The sequence below is a fragment of the Macrotis lagotis genome, chromosome 4 (assembly GCF_037893015.1).
Source record: "Macrotis lagotis isolate mMagLag1 chromosome 4, bilby.v1.9.chrom.fasta, whole genome shotgun sequence".
NCBI lineage: Eukaryota > Metazoa > Chordata > Mammalia > Peramelemorphia > Peramelidae > Macrotis > Macrotis lagotis.
The window spans coordinates 29,822,682-29,837,627 of record NC_133661.1 but is presented as its reverse complement, the minus strand read 5'-3'; the positions used below and the strand labels follow the sequence as shown (position 1 = coordinate 29,837,627).

Sequence of the window (14,946 nt, the reverse complement as noted above, 5' to 3'; positions counted from 1 at the left end):
TCCTGATATTTTATTTACTTAGAATGTTTCTTTTTCATAGCAGTTAAATATGAAGCATCTTCAAAACACAACCCTTAAAATGTAATAATATGAACTTCCTATGGATTCTGGACTACTAGAAAATTTACTATATTAAGCACAAGTATAACTAAAGGATTTTAAAAATTGAAGATTTTTGTGTAGACTTTAGAAATTTAAAGGAAAAGTAGATCTCTTATTTACTGTTTTTTTTTTCTTGAAACCTTTTAAGGAAAACTTTTGGTGTCTAGAACTATGAATCAGAAACTCTATTTTTAATACGTGTTTCCACCAGTGACTCATTAAGTTGTCTCAGATGGTATTTTTTCTGTGCCATCTAAAATAGGAATAGCAATGCATATTTCATTTTACAAGATAGTTGTAAGCTTTATTTAATACTTTAGCAAACCTTTGAAACCTATAGATAAAAGGATAGAAATAGCATCATAATAACTACATTGTTTCCCAAACACCTCTTTTATAGGTTTTGAACAGGACAACAATTTTTATAAGCAGTTCTTTGACCATATTATTATAGGTCAGGAGCATCATTTTTGTATACAAAACACAGGATATTATTAGGGTCAGTGTTGTTTTTTTTCCCTTTTACAAGTCTCAGAGTGTGTCTGGTTGTTGTAGAGCAGTGTAATGTTCTAGGCAGAGCACTGGATTTAATGTAAGGGAACCTTAGGGGAAGTCCTAGATCTCTGGCCCAAATGTATTCAAGACTTTACTTTTACAGAAGTAGACCCATTTCACAGAAGTCTAGATAAGGTGATTTAATAATACAAATTTGCCTTTCCCCAACCACTTCACTTAGGCTATATAACAAGACATGCATAAAATAATACCTTTACATAAATCATAAAATGTACTAAAATGCAGACATATTAAATCCTATACTATAACAAACAAACGAAAGGTAAAGTTAATGATAAAGTATGCACAATAAAGTTAATATGGGTGTAGTATGTTGCCCTTTCCCCACCCACTGCATCTAGCCTTTATCACTGGTGGTTGACGGTGCAACTTTTTTTGAAAATATCGAGGGATGTTCAGTAAGTGGTGCTCTCTTTCTGTTTTTTTATATTTCACTATAGCAAGCAACTAGTCTTTGAACTTTAAAAAATCTTGATGATATTGTATCTCTTTAATATTTAAAGAAAAAATTTAATTTAAATACCGAAATGTTTTTGCCAGCTATTTTCTTGTGAACCTTTTCATTCAACCTTTGGTTCAGAAGCTTCTTTTTCTGCAATCTTTGCAGCTAGAAGCTCAGTCAGATTCTCCGCATTCTACAGTTATCCAAGAGACTCAAGTCAACATTTCCACATCATTCTCATCCACTTTTGAGGTCTAGTTTTTGTATTAATTTTACAATCTAGTTTGTCAAATCAAAAATTGGAATGAATTGAGTGCAAACTTTTTTCCAAACTCTGTGTTTCTATTACGAATTTCCATACCTTAGCAATATTTCAGATTGTGTGATAAATGTAGAATTTTCAGAAATCTTTTAATATCAAGTTTGTGAATTTACACACTTAGATTTGTCCAGGCAAGTTCAACTTTAGATACAGATAAAAACTTGATATCACTCCCTGATACACAGGTTGTAGTATGAGGTGATGTTTGCGGAAAGGTAGACCACTGGAGGAAAAAAATCTTTGCCAAGAAAACCCAATGGACACTATGTCTATGAGTCATAATTATAAAGAGACAGACACTCAACAGCAACAGATCACATGTACATTTTCATTAAAATAATCCAAGTTAAGTGTACTCTTGATTGCCATTATCATTACCTAACTTCAGGAATGAAGCAATACATAGATCATTGCTCAGAACTAGGGTTAATGAAATAATGGACAGGTAGTGTTACCTTGTTGATTCCTTTCAGTACTCCAGGATTATCTGAGTGATGCACAAGAACAGAAGCATACCTTCCACGCTGAAATGTTCTTCTATTTTTTGAAGCATTATGCCTTGGCATAGTTTTTTATTCCACCAAGATGTAGCTTTGAGATAACATTTCTTTGATAAAATAGGCTGGGATTTTCTACATTAAAGCTTTGTTTCACCAACTATCTTCATCTATTATTCTTTTTAACAGGAACTCGGAGAACTTCTTGGCTGCTCTGATTTCTGTACTAGCAGGCTCTCCTGATTACTTGCACATTTTGAAATGTTGCAGTTTTGAAACTGAGCAAAGTAGCTACTGCTTGTTGTAAATACCTGTGTTCCTTCAGGATACTTTACGTTTAAATCTTTAAGAAGCTTCAAATCATGGCTTGCAGTTTCTTCAAGCTTAAAAGAATATTCTGAGCCTGGTCTTCTATCCATTAATAGTTTCTCCATCTCTAGACTAGCACCTTCTCCTTGTTTTGACAGATAGGCACTTGCCTTTTGGATGCTCCTCTCTCTCTCTCTCTCTCTCTCTCTCTCTCTCTCTCTCTCTCTCTTTTTCTGAGTAGTATCTTTTCCTGTGGTGTTTGGACTCATCTTCACAAACTTAAGTCCATATACTCTCTGTGACAGTTTTTATCCTCCTTCGTATTTTCATTTTCATTTCCAAGTCTGTTAGCTTACATTTTCAAGATGATTCACTTTGATCCTCGAGGGCACGTTTATTGTCAACCATGGTGAAAATAGAAGGATCAATATTGAGCATATGGAGAGAGGCATAGTATTGTGCTTTGAGAACTGATATAGAGATACTTCCTAGCTGCCTGCACCATACTATCCTATAGTGACTGCTTTGTAGAAGCAATTTTTGGAATTTTTTTCCGATGTGGGATTTCTTTCATAATTCTTCATGTAAAGTTGAATTTGATTAATGTGAGTTTACATAAAGCAAGAACTATCTGCATTGTTCATCTTTTTTCTCTTTCAATTCCATTCAGATTTTAATCAAGCTCTTCTGTATTCCAAATCTCTGCCCTGGGCTGTAGGGATACAAAAATGGGGCAGCAAGAGGGTGGTTTTAGCAATGGGCAAATTGTACTTGTCTAAACAAATTTTCTTTGTTTAGAAGCTTCTATTGCTTCTAAACTTAGCCCTGGAAGTCCCTTTGTCCCTACTGTCCAGTGAGCAGCTTTCCAGAGAAGTTGAATGACTGTCAAACTCCAGAATCGACAGGCCAGTTCACTACTGAATTGGCAAGTTCATTTGGATGGCAGAGGAAGCCAGCATGTCACCTGCAGAATGACTGTAGTCCTTTGTTCAATAATTCTTGATTCACTAAGGATTAAGCAGAAGGTGGAGAAAGAGCAGGATCTTCAAAAATAACACATCTCCAAGAAGGTGGAAAGAGAAACAAGATTTGGCATCCTCCTACCCCTAAAGGACAGGTGGGAAAAGAGACAAAAATAGAGCAGAGCACCTGAACTTGGAGGGATCTGACCTTGGAGTTAAATATAGAAATACAGTAGTGAACCAGAACCCCAAGGAAGGAAAGGTCTTCTTCACTGGATTACTTCCAGTAGAGAAGACAAACCAGGGAAAGATTGAAATGAAAAATCAGGAAAAAGTGCTTCGAGAACAGGATAGCTCTGATCCTGTTAGTATATATTTATTACAGAAGGATTGATTTTATGTCAGTACCTCCTCATTCCCTGGGGTTGATTTGGGGAACATAAAAGCTAGACCAGAAGAGTGCAGATACTGCCAGATTGTACCAGATCTACTTCTCTAGCCACCTTCTCTCTCAAGCTCCTGCAGCACTTCTTACATCTCAGAGCCCATGTCCCTCTTCCTTTCTCTCCTTTTTGGAATACCTAGCTCCATTCAAGGCTTCAACTTGTGCCCCTTCCCAGCTCCCCTCTCCTCCTCACACTTGGTATATATTTTGTATCAACTTAGACATATACTTGTCCATCCCCCCCCCCCCCCAGTAGAATATAAGCTACTCGAAGCCAGAAACTTTTATTTTTGTCTATTCTCAGCACTTTAATTAACTTTTTAGCATCTCTTTATAACTGTCAAGTTATAAAGGGATAACTATTTGTATCATTTGAGGGAATAGTGTAATTGGGATTGCCAGGAGGGGAGCTCATATATTACTTGAAAGTGGAATAAAGGGCAACTAGTATTTGCTCTTAGCTACTATGACTTCTTGGCTCTTTTTGCCTTTTCCCCCCCTCATATTTATTATATTGAAATAACCAAAATCTTTTAGGTATTCCAGAAAGTGAATACTTGAAACCAACATAATTAATTCACTTTATGGATTTGGTTTCTGATCAGTGAAAGACAAAGTGAAACTTTTTGTGATATTGTTGTTCAGTTCTTTTTCAGCTCTTTCTGACTCTTTGTGACCCCATTTGGGGTTTTTTGGGCAAAGATCCTGGAGTGGTTTGCCATTTCCTTCTCCAGCTCATTTTACAGATGAGGCCAACAGTGTGAAGTGACTTGCTCAGAGAAACAAAGCTAGTAAGTATCTGAGATCAGAGTTGATTACAGGAAGATGAGTCTTAACTGACTACATAGGTACTCTATGCATTGCTCCTCCTAGCAGCATTTTTTTAAAAAAATTTTATTTTTCTAATTATGTGTTATGAAGGTTTTTCAACATTCATCCACTTGCATATTTATAAGTTACACAATTTTTTCCACCCTCCCATTCTACCCCCTTCCCCTCAGTGACATGCAGTCTAGTGAATGTTGTACATGTACATTTGTATTTAACATGTATGTTTACATTAGTCATTTTGCGTATGAAGAATCCCTACTAAGGGAAAAGAAAGAAAACCATGGGATAGAAGGAAAAACATAAGAGAAATTTTGAAAAAGTGAACAGTGTTCATTCAGAATCTGTGATTTTTGATTTGTTTGTTTTTTCATTTGAATGGGCATGGCTTAGATCTGAATAGCTGAGAGGAACTGCATCCTTCATAGTTGATGTTAATGTGTACAGTGGCCTCTTGGTTTTGTTTCCCTTCACTTAGCATCAGTTCCTGTAATTCTTTCCATACTTCTCTAGAGTCCAACCATTCATGCTTTCTTTTAAAACAGTATATTCCATAGCATTAAATAACATAACTTGTTCAGCCATTCTCCAACTGATGAGTATTCCTTCAATTTCCAATTCTTTTGCCATCACAAAAAAAGAGCTGCTGTAAATATTTTGAACATGTGGGACTTTTACATTTTTAATTATTTCTTCTGAATGTAGGCCTAGTGTTGGTATTGCTGGGTTAAAGGGAAAGATCAGTGTTATAGCTCTTTGGGCATTATTCCATATTGCTCTCCAGAATGGTTGGATTAGTTCACAACTCCACCAACAGTGCATTAATGTCTCAATCTTCCCACATCCTCTCCAACATTGTTTTTTCCTTTTTGTCATCTTCACCAATCTGACAGGTGTGAGGTGGTACCTCATAGTTTTAGTTTGCATTTCTCTGATCAATAACAATTTGGAGCATTTTTTCATGTGATTATATATAGCTTTAATTTTTTCATTTGAAAGCTACATCAATTTGGGAATAACTTGTAACCTTATGAATTTGATTCAATTTGCTATATATTTTAGAAATGAGACCTTTATCCGAACCCTAACTGTGAAAATTATTTCCCAGCTTTCTGTTTCTCTTATATCGACCCCATTGGTTTTATTAGTGCAAAAACTTTTAAATTTAATATAGTTGAAATCATCCATTTTACAGTTTATAATGTGTATTCTATTTCTTGTTGGTCATAGATTTTCATAGACCCAACAGGTAGAGTATTTCCTGATCTGTTAATTGGTCTATGGCATATCACCCTTTATGTCTTAAATCTGGTACCCATTTTGATCTTAATTTGGTGTAGGGCATGAGATGTGGGTCTTGGCCTAGTTTTTGTCATACTATTTTCCAGTTTTCCCAGCAGTTTTTGTCGAATAGTGAGTTTTTCCTAGAAGCTGATTTCTTGAGTTTGTCAAATAATAGATTTCTAGGAGGGCAGAGCCAAGATGGCGACAAGAGAGGATCGGTCTCTTAAGCGCTGTCTCATAAAACTTATAAACTAAAGACTCTAACTACATTTTCGAGAGATAACCCACAGAGGGACCCAGCGAGGCAGTTCTCCTACTCAAGGTAACCTGGAAAAGAGCAGAAAGGCTCTGTTCCCGGGGGGTTGGAGGGGCGGCCCACCAGAGCAAAAGAACTTGAAAGAACTTAAGCCTCCCAGAGGCAGCCTCTGGGCGCTGGGAGTTGAGGCTCACAGCAGTGGGGGAGTTTCCTGACCTCTGCCCCGGGGTGTACCGGGCACAGCTTGTGGGAACAGCCGGTGGACCTCTGACAGATCGAGCATGTGAAGCCCAGCCCTCGGCACACAGCAAGCAATGTGGTCTTGAGGCAGCCCAGATCCAGGAACAGGAAGCAGAAGTGTTAAGCAGGAGCCCCCAAGGCATGAGTGCCCTGAGCCTAGGGAGAGAGACTGCCCAGCTCTGTCCTCTGTCCCTGGAACAGGACTCTGGGGTTCTGACCACATTCAGATCCTGATCGCAGTCTAGGCGCCCCCCCCAATAGAACAGCAGGACCCCCCCCACCTCAGCCCCGTGGCAGAGGGGGCCACTTATAGTCATTCACAGACCAGGAGGGAGGACAGAGCCTCACACACTGAGACCCTTGTGGGAGTATCCCAAAAGCTCAGGAAGCACCCCAAAACCAGACTCAGGCTGGGAAAAAGAGCAAGCAGAGAAAAAAAAGGAACACCTTCAAGAAATATTTTGCTTGTGAGCTCAAGAAGGATCAGAACACTCAATGTGAAGATAAGGAAGCACAAGCTCCTGCATCTAAAGACTCCAAGAAAAACAGAAATTGGGCTCAGGCTATGACAGAGCTCAAAAAAGACTTTGAAAATCAAATGAGGGAGATAGAAGAAAAACTGGGAAAAGAAATGAGACAGATGCAGGAAAAACATGAAAATGAAGTCAGCAGCTTAGTCAAGGAAATCCAAAAAAATGCTGAAGAAAATAGCATGCTAAAAACCAGCTTAGGTCAAATGGATAAAACAGTTCAAAAAGTTATTGAGGAGAAGAATGCTTTAAAAAGCAGAATTGGCCAGATGGAAAAAGAGATAAGAAAACTCTGAGGAAAGCATCCTTCAGACAAAGAAGAAAACTCAGGGAGATTGATGAATTTACAAGAAATCAGGACTCAATACTTCAAATCCAAAAGAATGAAAAATTAGAAGAAAATGTGAAACATCTCAATGAAAAAGCAACTGATATGGAAAACAGATTTAGGAAAGATAATTTAAAAATTATTGGAATACCTGAAAGTCATGATCAGGAAAAGAGTCTTGACATCATTTTCAAAGAATTACTACAGGAAAATTGCCCTGATATCCTAGAAGCAGAGGGCAAAATGGAGAGAATCCACCGATCTCTCCGAGAAAGATCCCATAAAAACCAGCCCCCAGGAATATTATACCCAAGTTCCAGAACTCCCAAGTCAAAGAGAAAATATTACAAGCAACCAGAAGGACACAGTTCAAATATCGTGGAGCTGCAGTCAGGATCACACAGGACTTAGCAGCAACTACATTAAAAGCTCATAGGGCTTGGAATATAATATACTGGAAGGCAAAAGAGCTTAGAATGCAGCCAAAGAATGAACTACCCAGCAAAGCTGAAGGGAAAAAAGATGGACTCTTTATGAACCAGGGGAATTTCAAATGTTCCTGTTGGAATGGCTAGAGCTGAACAGAAGGTTTGATCTTCAGATATAGGACTTGGGTGAAGCATGGAGATTGGAGGAGAAGGGGAAAATATGAGTGACTTAATGATGATGAACTGCATGTATAGAAAAATTATACTAATAATATTCATATGAACCTTCTCAGTTAATAGAGCAGGTAGAGGGAGCTTTTATAGTTGAAGCACAGGAGAAAGCTGAATTTGAAGATAAAATATGGTGTAAAAATGGAGTCAATAGAAAAAAGGGAAACGTAATGGGAGAAAGAAAAAGGAGAGGGGGAATAGGCCAAGATATTTCATATAATAAGATTTTTCTTTATTACAATGAGCTATTGCAATGATATGGAAGGGGGAGAGGCAAGGGGGAATGAGGGAATCTTTGCTCTCATCAGAGGTGGTTGGGAGAGGAAACAGCATATATACTCAATGGGGTATAGACATCTGGAGTAAGAAGGAGGGGGGACAAGGGGAAGGGGTGGGAATGTGAATGATGGAGGAGAGGCTGGACCATGGGGGGGAGAGTGGTCAGATATATATAACACATTTTCTTTTTTACTTCTTGCAAGGGGCTGGGATTGGATGGCCTGTCTGGGACCATAGGGCCAGGTGGATGCTGGGCCTAAGGGGTGGTAGGGGGGCTCAGGGCTTCTTGGCTCCAGGCCTGGGAATCTGTGCTGCGCCACCCAGCGACCCTACAGTAGAGTCAGTGAAAGGAGAGAAAATATAGTACATGGTAGTGGAGAAATGAAAGGAGGGAGTTGTGATCAGCAATGGCAATGGTGGAAAAATATGGAAGTAACTTTAGTGATGGATTTAACATAAAGAATGTGATCCACCCATGACAGAGTTGTTGGTGTTGGAACAAAGACTCAAAGACATTTTTTATTATTATTATTTGGCGGGGGTGCAGGGCAAATGGGGCTGGGTGGCCTGCCTGGGGCCGCATAGCAGGGTGATCGTTGGGTGCTCCTGGCTCAAGGGCCAGTGCTTTGTCCGCCACCCAGCCGCCCCTACTATTATTACTATTTTATTTTATTTTGGGTCTTTTTTTTTTTGTTTTTTTCAGGGCAGTGGGGTTGGGGTGGCTTGCATGTCACACAGCTGGGTGATTGTTGGGTGTACAGGGCCAAATATGGGCTCAGGTGCTCCTGGCTCCAGGGCTGGTGCTCCGTCCACTGCACAACCTGGCCATACCTACAATTATTACAATTATTTTTTTAATTTTAATTGTAATTTTTTCTCTCCCCTTTATTGCTCAAGTGAGTCTATTTTTGGGGGGAGGCGGTATTTTGTTTACTCTTAAACAAGTTAATGTATAAGAAAACTTTGTTTAAAATGAGAATAAATATTAAAAAAACAAATGGATTTCTATAGTCATTTACTTCTGTTTCTTTTGCATGTATCCTAATCCACTAGTCCATTACTGTTTCTTAACCAGTGCCTGTCAACTTTGATTAGTGCCACTTTATGCATAGTTTTACATCTGTTATATTTTTTCATTGGTTTTCCTTGATATTCTTGACCTTTTCAGATGAATTTTACTATTTTTTCTAGCTCTGTAAAATAACTATTTGGTAATTTGATTGGCGTGGGACTGAATTGAATAAGTAATTTGATTTGGGTAGAATTTTCATTTTTATTATATTACCTTGGTTTAATTATGAACAATTGACATTTTTACAATTGTTTAGATCTGACTATGTTTGTGAGAAAAATATTTTGTAATTGTATTAATTCAGGTTTTGGATTTGTCTTGGGAGATAGTATCCCAAGAATTTTGTGCTATCTACAGTTACTTTATTCATTCATTCATTCATTCATTTATTTATTTGTTTGTTTTCTTATTTATTTATTTGTACTTTTTTCGAGGCAATGGGATTAAGTGGCTTGCCCAAGGCCACACAAGCTAGGTAGTTATTAAATGTCTGAGGTCAGATTTGAACTCAGGTACTCCTGACTGCAGGGCTGGTGCTCTATCCACTGTGTGACCTAGTCACCCCATACAGTTACTTTAAATGGAATTTCTTTTTCTATCTGTTGCCCTTGGGCTTTGTTGTTCATATATAGGAATGCTAATGATTTATGCGAGTTTATTTTATGTTCTGCTATTTTGCTGAGTTAATTGTTTCAAGTAGTTTTTTATTGATTTTTTTTTTTTAGAGTTCTCTAAGTATACAATCATGCCGTCTACAAAGAGAAGTTTTCTAGCAGCTCTTTTGTGATATTACTCTTGTGTAGTTAAAGTTTCAGTTGTTTTGAGTTCTTGCAGTATAATTTTTTTCTTCAGATATTGATTTAGTTATTTCAATTCTATTGCAGTCACAGGAAAGGCAGGATTTTCACTTAACACAATTCATGTAGAGTAATTTATCATTTATAGTAAGTTTGTAGTTAGTTATCTGCAAAGCTTGGACAGTAACTGAGGTACTGGATGAGTGGATTCTCCTTACTTAAAATGTAATCTCTGTACTATTAAAAAGTATACTAATAAACTAGTTATATATAAATCAAATGTTATTTTATAAAAAAAATTAAAAGTACTATAAAATACTAAAAGGAAGTAGACCAATCATGTAGTATGAGCCATGGGAGTTGGATGACCCCAGAATAGCCCTGATTCCTATGGAGTCTTGAGAGAACTTCAGTTGTTAGGGTGTATCCTCTGTAGAGATTTAAGGAGGAAGAGTAAGAAGTGATCCAGGAGAGCATATCCACCTTGATGATCATAAGATTAAATTTCTTTAGGTGTCAACACTTCGTTTTAACAGATTTCGGAAGGAGGCTTTCTACATGAAATCTTATTTTTTTCAGTTTTAGTCACTGGTATGTCAATTGAACAAATTTTCTTGGTGTGTCAAAATCATCATAACTAATATTAATAATCTATTGCATTTATATGCTGCTTTAAATTTTATAAAGCACTATCCAGTCAATATCATTGCTCTTCACAGAAACCTTGAGGTAGGGTGCTTTGATTATGCTCATTTTACAAATGAATAAACTGCAGCTAGGGGTTACGTGATTTGAAGAAGCCAGAATGTTGGTGAGGTAAAATTTTCCTTACTCCAAATTGAGTATTCCGTTTCCACTAGATTACACCTTAGCTTTGTTTAATGGTTGTTGCTCTCAGTGCTATAGAAATGTGGATATTACTTAACATATGTGGAAATTATCTCTCCACTAATGTCTTTAGTCTCATAGGCTATTTTCATTAGTGCATCTGTAATGTTGTCATTGAAAGTTGTTTGGTTTAGAGTTATTTGCTCTTAAGGTATATCACATCCTCTCAAGTTCCTGCCCACTTATAATTGTTTTTTTCTCCTTGCTGTCCATGAATCGATTTCATAGGCACTTTGTGTTTTTACCTACATTGTTTCTCTTTTCCTTTCTATTTTTTGCAGTCCCTCCTTTTTTTCCTTTCACATCTCTTCTTAGCTGTAGTTCAGAGTGTTCTTGGATTTTGCAGTCATTTCTAGCTAATTACAGCAAACTTGAGGGTTAGTAAATTGACCAATAATATTACATCTTATTATGTTTGGCATATTTTTCATTATTGCTCCAAGTTGTGGCTTTTTCTGAAGCTTGGCTTATCACAAACTGATGGTTTGGTAATCTGAGAAGTTATGAAATTAGTCATTTGAACAGTTGTCATAATAGACTATGAAATGAAAAAGCATTTTATTCATCATTTAAATTGTTCCAAGATAAGTGCTAAGGGTACAAATTCAAAAGTTGATCTAGTCTTGCCCCTCTAAGAGCTTACATTCTAATAAAGGAATGGTGGCAAGAGATTGGTATTTTGGTTTGGAAAGTTACTGGGATAGCAGGTGATGGCCAACTCCTCCAGGATCTTTGCTAAGAAAACACCAAATTGGGGTCACTAAGAGTCACACCTGAGACAACTGAACAATAGAAAAGACAATGGGGAAAAGATTCGCACATCGTTTTCATTAGCAATGCAATGTTGATTTGATTAAGGTTCTAGAACTGGAAGCAGGGAACATGGGTAGGGGTCAGGACAAATAAGAGGGGGTAAGACCTTGAACCTGTAAGATCTGGTGACTAAAATTTGCCCTTCATCCCTGCCTTATGGAGTTCTTGTGAGGAGTGCTTGTCAAGCTTTAGAAATAGAAGCTGTTCTTTTAGTAACCCAAGATCTCCCTTGGGAAGCATCATTCTGTGGACAAATGAGCTGGTTGGCCATAGCTAACTCTGTTAAACCTTGGGAGTCATTTAATTAGGAGAATATGGCTAAGGCCTGCCTTTTTTATGCATTTGCTAGAATACTCAAATCTTTTCATCTTTTAGAGAGGGAAAATGACTAGTGTATATAGCATCACAGCTATAAAAGCTATTAAAACTTGATAGGTCCAACCAGCCATGAACTACATTTTTACTTTTGAAAACTTCAGTAACTCATCAGAATAGCAGAGAAAGAAAAGAAACAATTACAATTGGACAGGAGCCTGAGCCATTCTTTAATCTTTAGTTTGTGTTCTTTCAAGAAAATCAAATTTAAAAAAAAATGCATACCTATCATTGAGGGCTTGGTTTTATCTAATGATTTTCCTTTTCCTTTTGGCAGTTTGAGTGTATTTTAATATATTAAAATTCTGTTTGAAAATATATCCACATTTAACCAATCAGATGCTTCATTTGTAGGAATTTGATTTTGTATTGTTACAGCTAACTTAAATAGGACATAACTTAAGAAATATACCAAGTTAAGATTTTTGAACCCTTGATAGTTATTTAATATTTCCTTATTTAATATACAGAATTTTAATTTTTTTAAAAAATACTATAGAATGAGCACAAATCTATGGATTTCTCTTTTTTTTCCCCTTAGTATGTAAGGGTATTGGAATGGCAGAGGGAGCCAAATTCTGGTTAGTGGGACTGTGTTAAATTGAGTTCAGAAACAGCTTGGTAATATTTTGCATCTAATGGTCCTGTTTTTATTGTTAAAGATTAAATAGGATAATGATAAAAATAAATGTATACACTACTCAAAATTTTTGTGTTATATATTCTACAAATGATATTATTGTTCAACCATTTCAGTTGTATCTGACTCTGTGACCCCATTTGGAGTTTTATTGCCAAAAGTACTGGAGTGATTTCCATGTCCTCCTTTTTTAGGTTTTTGCAAGGCAAATGGGGTTAAGTGGCTTGCCCAAGGCCACACAGCTAGGTAATTATTAAGTGTCTGAGACCGGATTTGAACCCAGGTACTCCTGACTCCAGGGTCAGTGCTTTATCTAATGCACCAACTAGCCACCCCTCCATGTCCTTTTTTAGCTTATTTTATAGATGAGGAAACTGAGATAAATATGGTTAAGTAACTTGACCTCTGAGAGAAAACAATTTTTTCTTACACAGGATGACTTTTATGAAATTAATTGATTTGTAAGCTGAAATATGCCTTCAGTTTTAAGAAGTATATTCTGATTTCACATTTGAGTACTGATGCTTTGTGATGTATGATAAAACCACAAAATGTGTGCTAGTGTTTTTCTTTGAGTTCTGCTTAATTTAATTAGGAATCTGTGGTTTTTGTAGTAAGTTGGCCAGTTCTGAACCAACATTTTTTTTTATCAATTGGAGTTGATTCTTAATTGAGTCAAGGTCTTCTCAATATTTATAGAATGAGGGTAGAATAATTTGATTGACTTGAATAAACAGACTTCTTTTTCAAATGGTCATTTGACTTGCTAAAATTTCTTAATGCATATTTGGTTCAGTCTCTCCATTTCAACTTCATTATTAACTTAGTTGCTTATATTTTTTGAAGAAGACTAAATCAGGGGCTAATATGACAGAAAAGAAAAATGGTAAATCTTGGAGATGATTTGGGAAAACTGGGAAAATAATACACTGCAAGTAGAGATGTGAATTGAGTCATTCATTCTGGAGAGCAATTTGAAGTCATGCCCAAAAGGCTATCAGACTTTGTATATACTCTTTGATCAAGCATACCACTGCTAGATCTGTCTCAGTGAGATCAAAAAAAGGGAAAAAGAATCTATCCATACAAAAATATAGCAGCCCTTTTTATGGTGACTAAGAAGAGGTAATTGAGGGAATGCCGATCAAATGGGGAATGACTGAACAAGTTGTGGTATATCATTGTAAAGAAATTATTAGCAGGATAATTTCAGAAAAACCTTGAAAGACTTGGATGAACTGATAGAAAATGAAACGAGCAGAACTAGGAGAACATTGTAGACAGTGATAACAATAGTGTATGATGATCGATCGATCAACTGTGAATGACTTATTCTCAGCAATATAGTGATCCAAGATAATCTCAAAGGACTCATGACCAAAAATGCTATTTGCCTCCAGAGAAAGAACTGTTGGAATCTGAATACTACCTGAAACATAGTGTTTTCCAGTTTCTTTTTTTGTTCAAGTTTTCTTCTACAAAATGACTAATATTGAAATGTTTTACATGATTGTGTGTGTGTGTGTGTGTGTGTGTGTGTGTGTGTGTATACACACACATATACATAACCTATATCAGATTGCTTAAATCTCAGGGAGGGAAGGATAAAATTTGGAAGTCAAAACTTAAAAAGAACAGTGAATGTTAAAAACTATTTTTACATGTAAGGAGGGGAAATATTTTTTTTAAAAATCAGGTGGTAGGTGTTTCCTGTTTTTTGTCAATATTACAAAATAGGGAAAATGTGGTATTTTTTTCTTAATCTTTTATATCAGTCAGTCAACAGTTACTAAATGCCTGTCAGCCATTGTGCTAAGGTAATTTTACTTGTATGTCAACTCACTCAGAGATGTATAATCCTTTTAGTTTTATGTTATACAGTGTATAACTTTTATCTAGATTCTCCTCTGTTTGGAGGACTGTTATTTATTTGTTAAGTATATGCATTAACTGAAACTCATCCCTTCCTTGTCACTGGCATCTGTGTCAGTCTCTGTTCATTAGCAAATGTTTAAACATAAGCTTAGGAGAAGCTTATGAAAGAAATCTATCTTTACCACCAGTTTGTTTAAGTATTTTGACTTCTTTTCTCACAGTAAATTCAGATGAATTAGTATGCTGAGAGATCTGATCCCATAGTGAAATAAAAACCTTTAACAATACCAAGCAAAATTATATCCTAAATAGGTGGAGTGAAGATGGAGACAGACACTGAGAAGTGTGTACACACACACACACACACACACACACACACACACACAGAACCTAAAGACCTTCGGGAATAGGAAAACCATTAGCTATT

The 14,946-nt window shown here is 36.6% G+C and overlaps 1 protein-coding gene across 3 annotated transcripts in view; it reads left to right on the top strand.

Moving 5' to 3' along the window:
- The window catches only part of HERC4 (HECT and RLD domain containing E3 ubiquitin protein ligase 4), a 94,089-nt gene that overhangs the window by 15,538 nt on the left and 63,605 nt on the right, over positions 1 to 14,946 (top strand). The window lies entirely within an intron of this gene.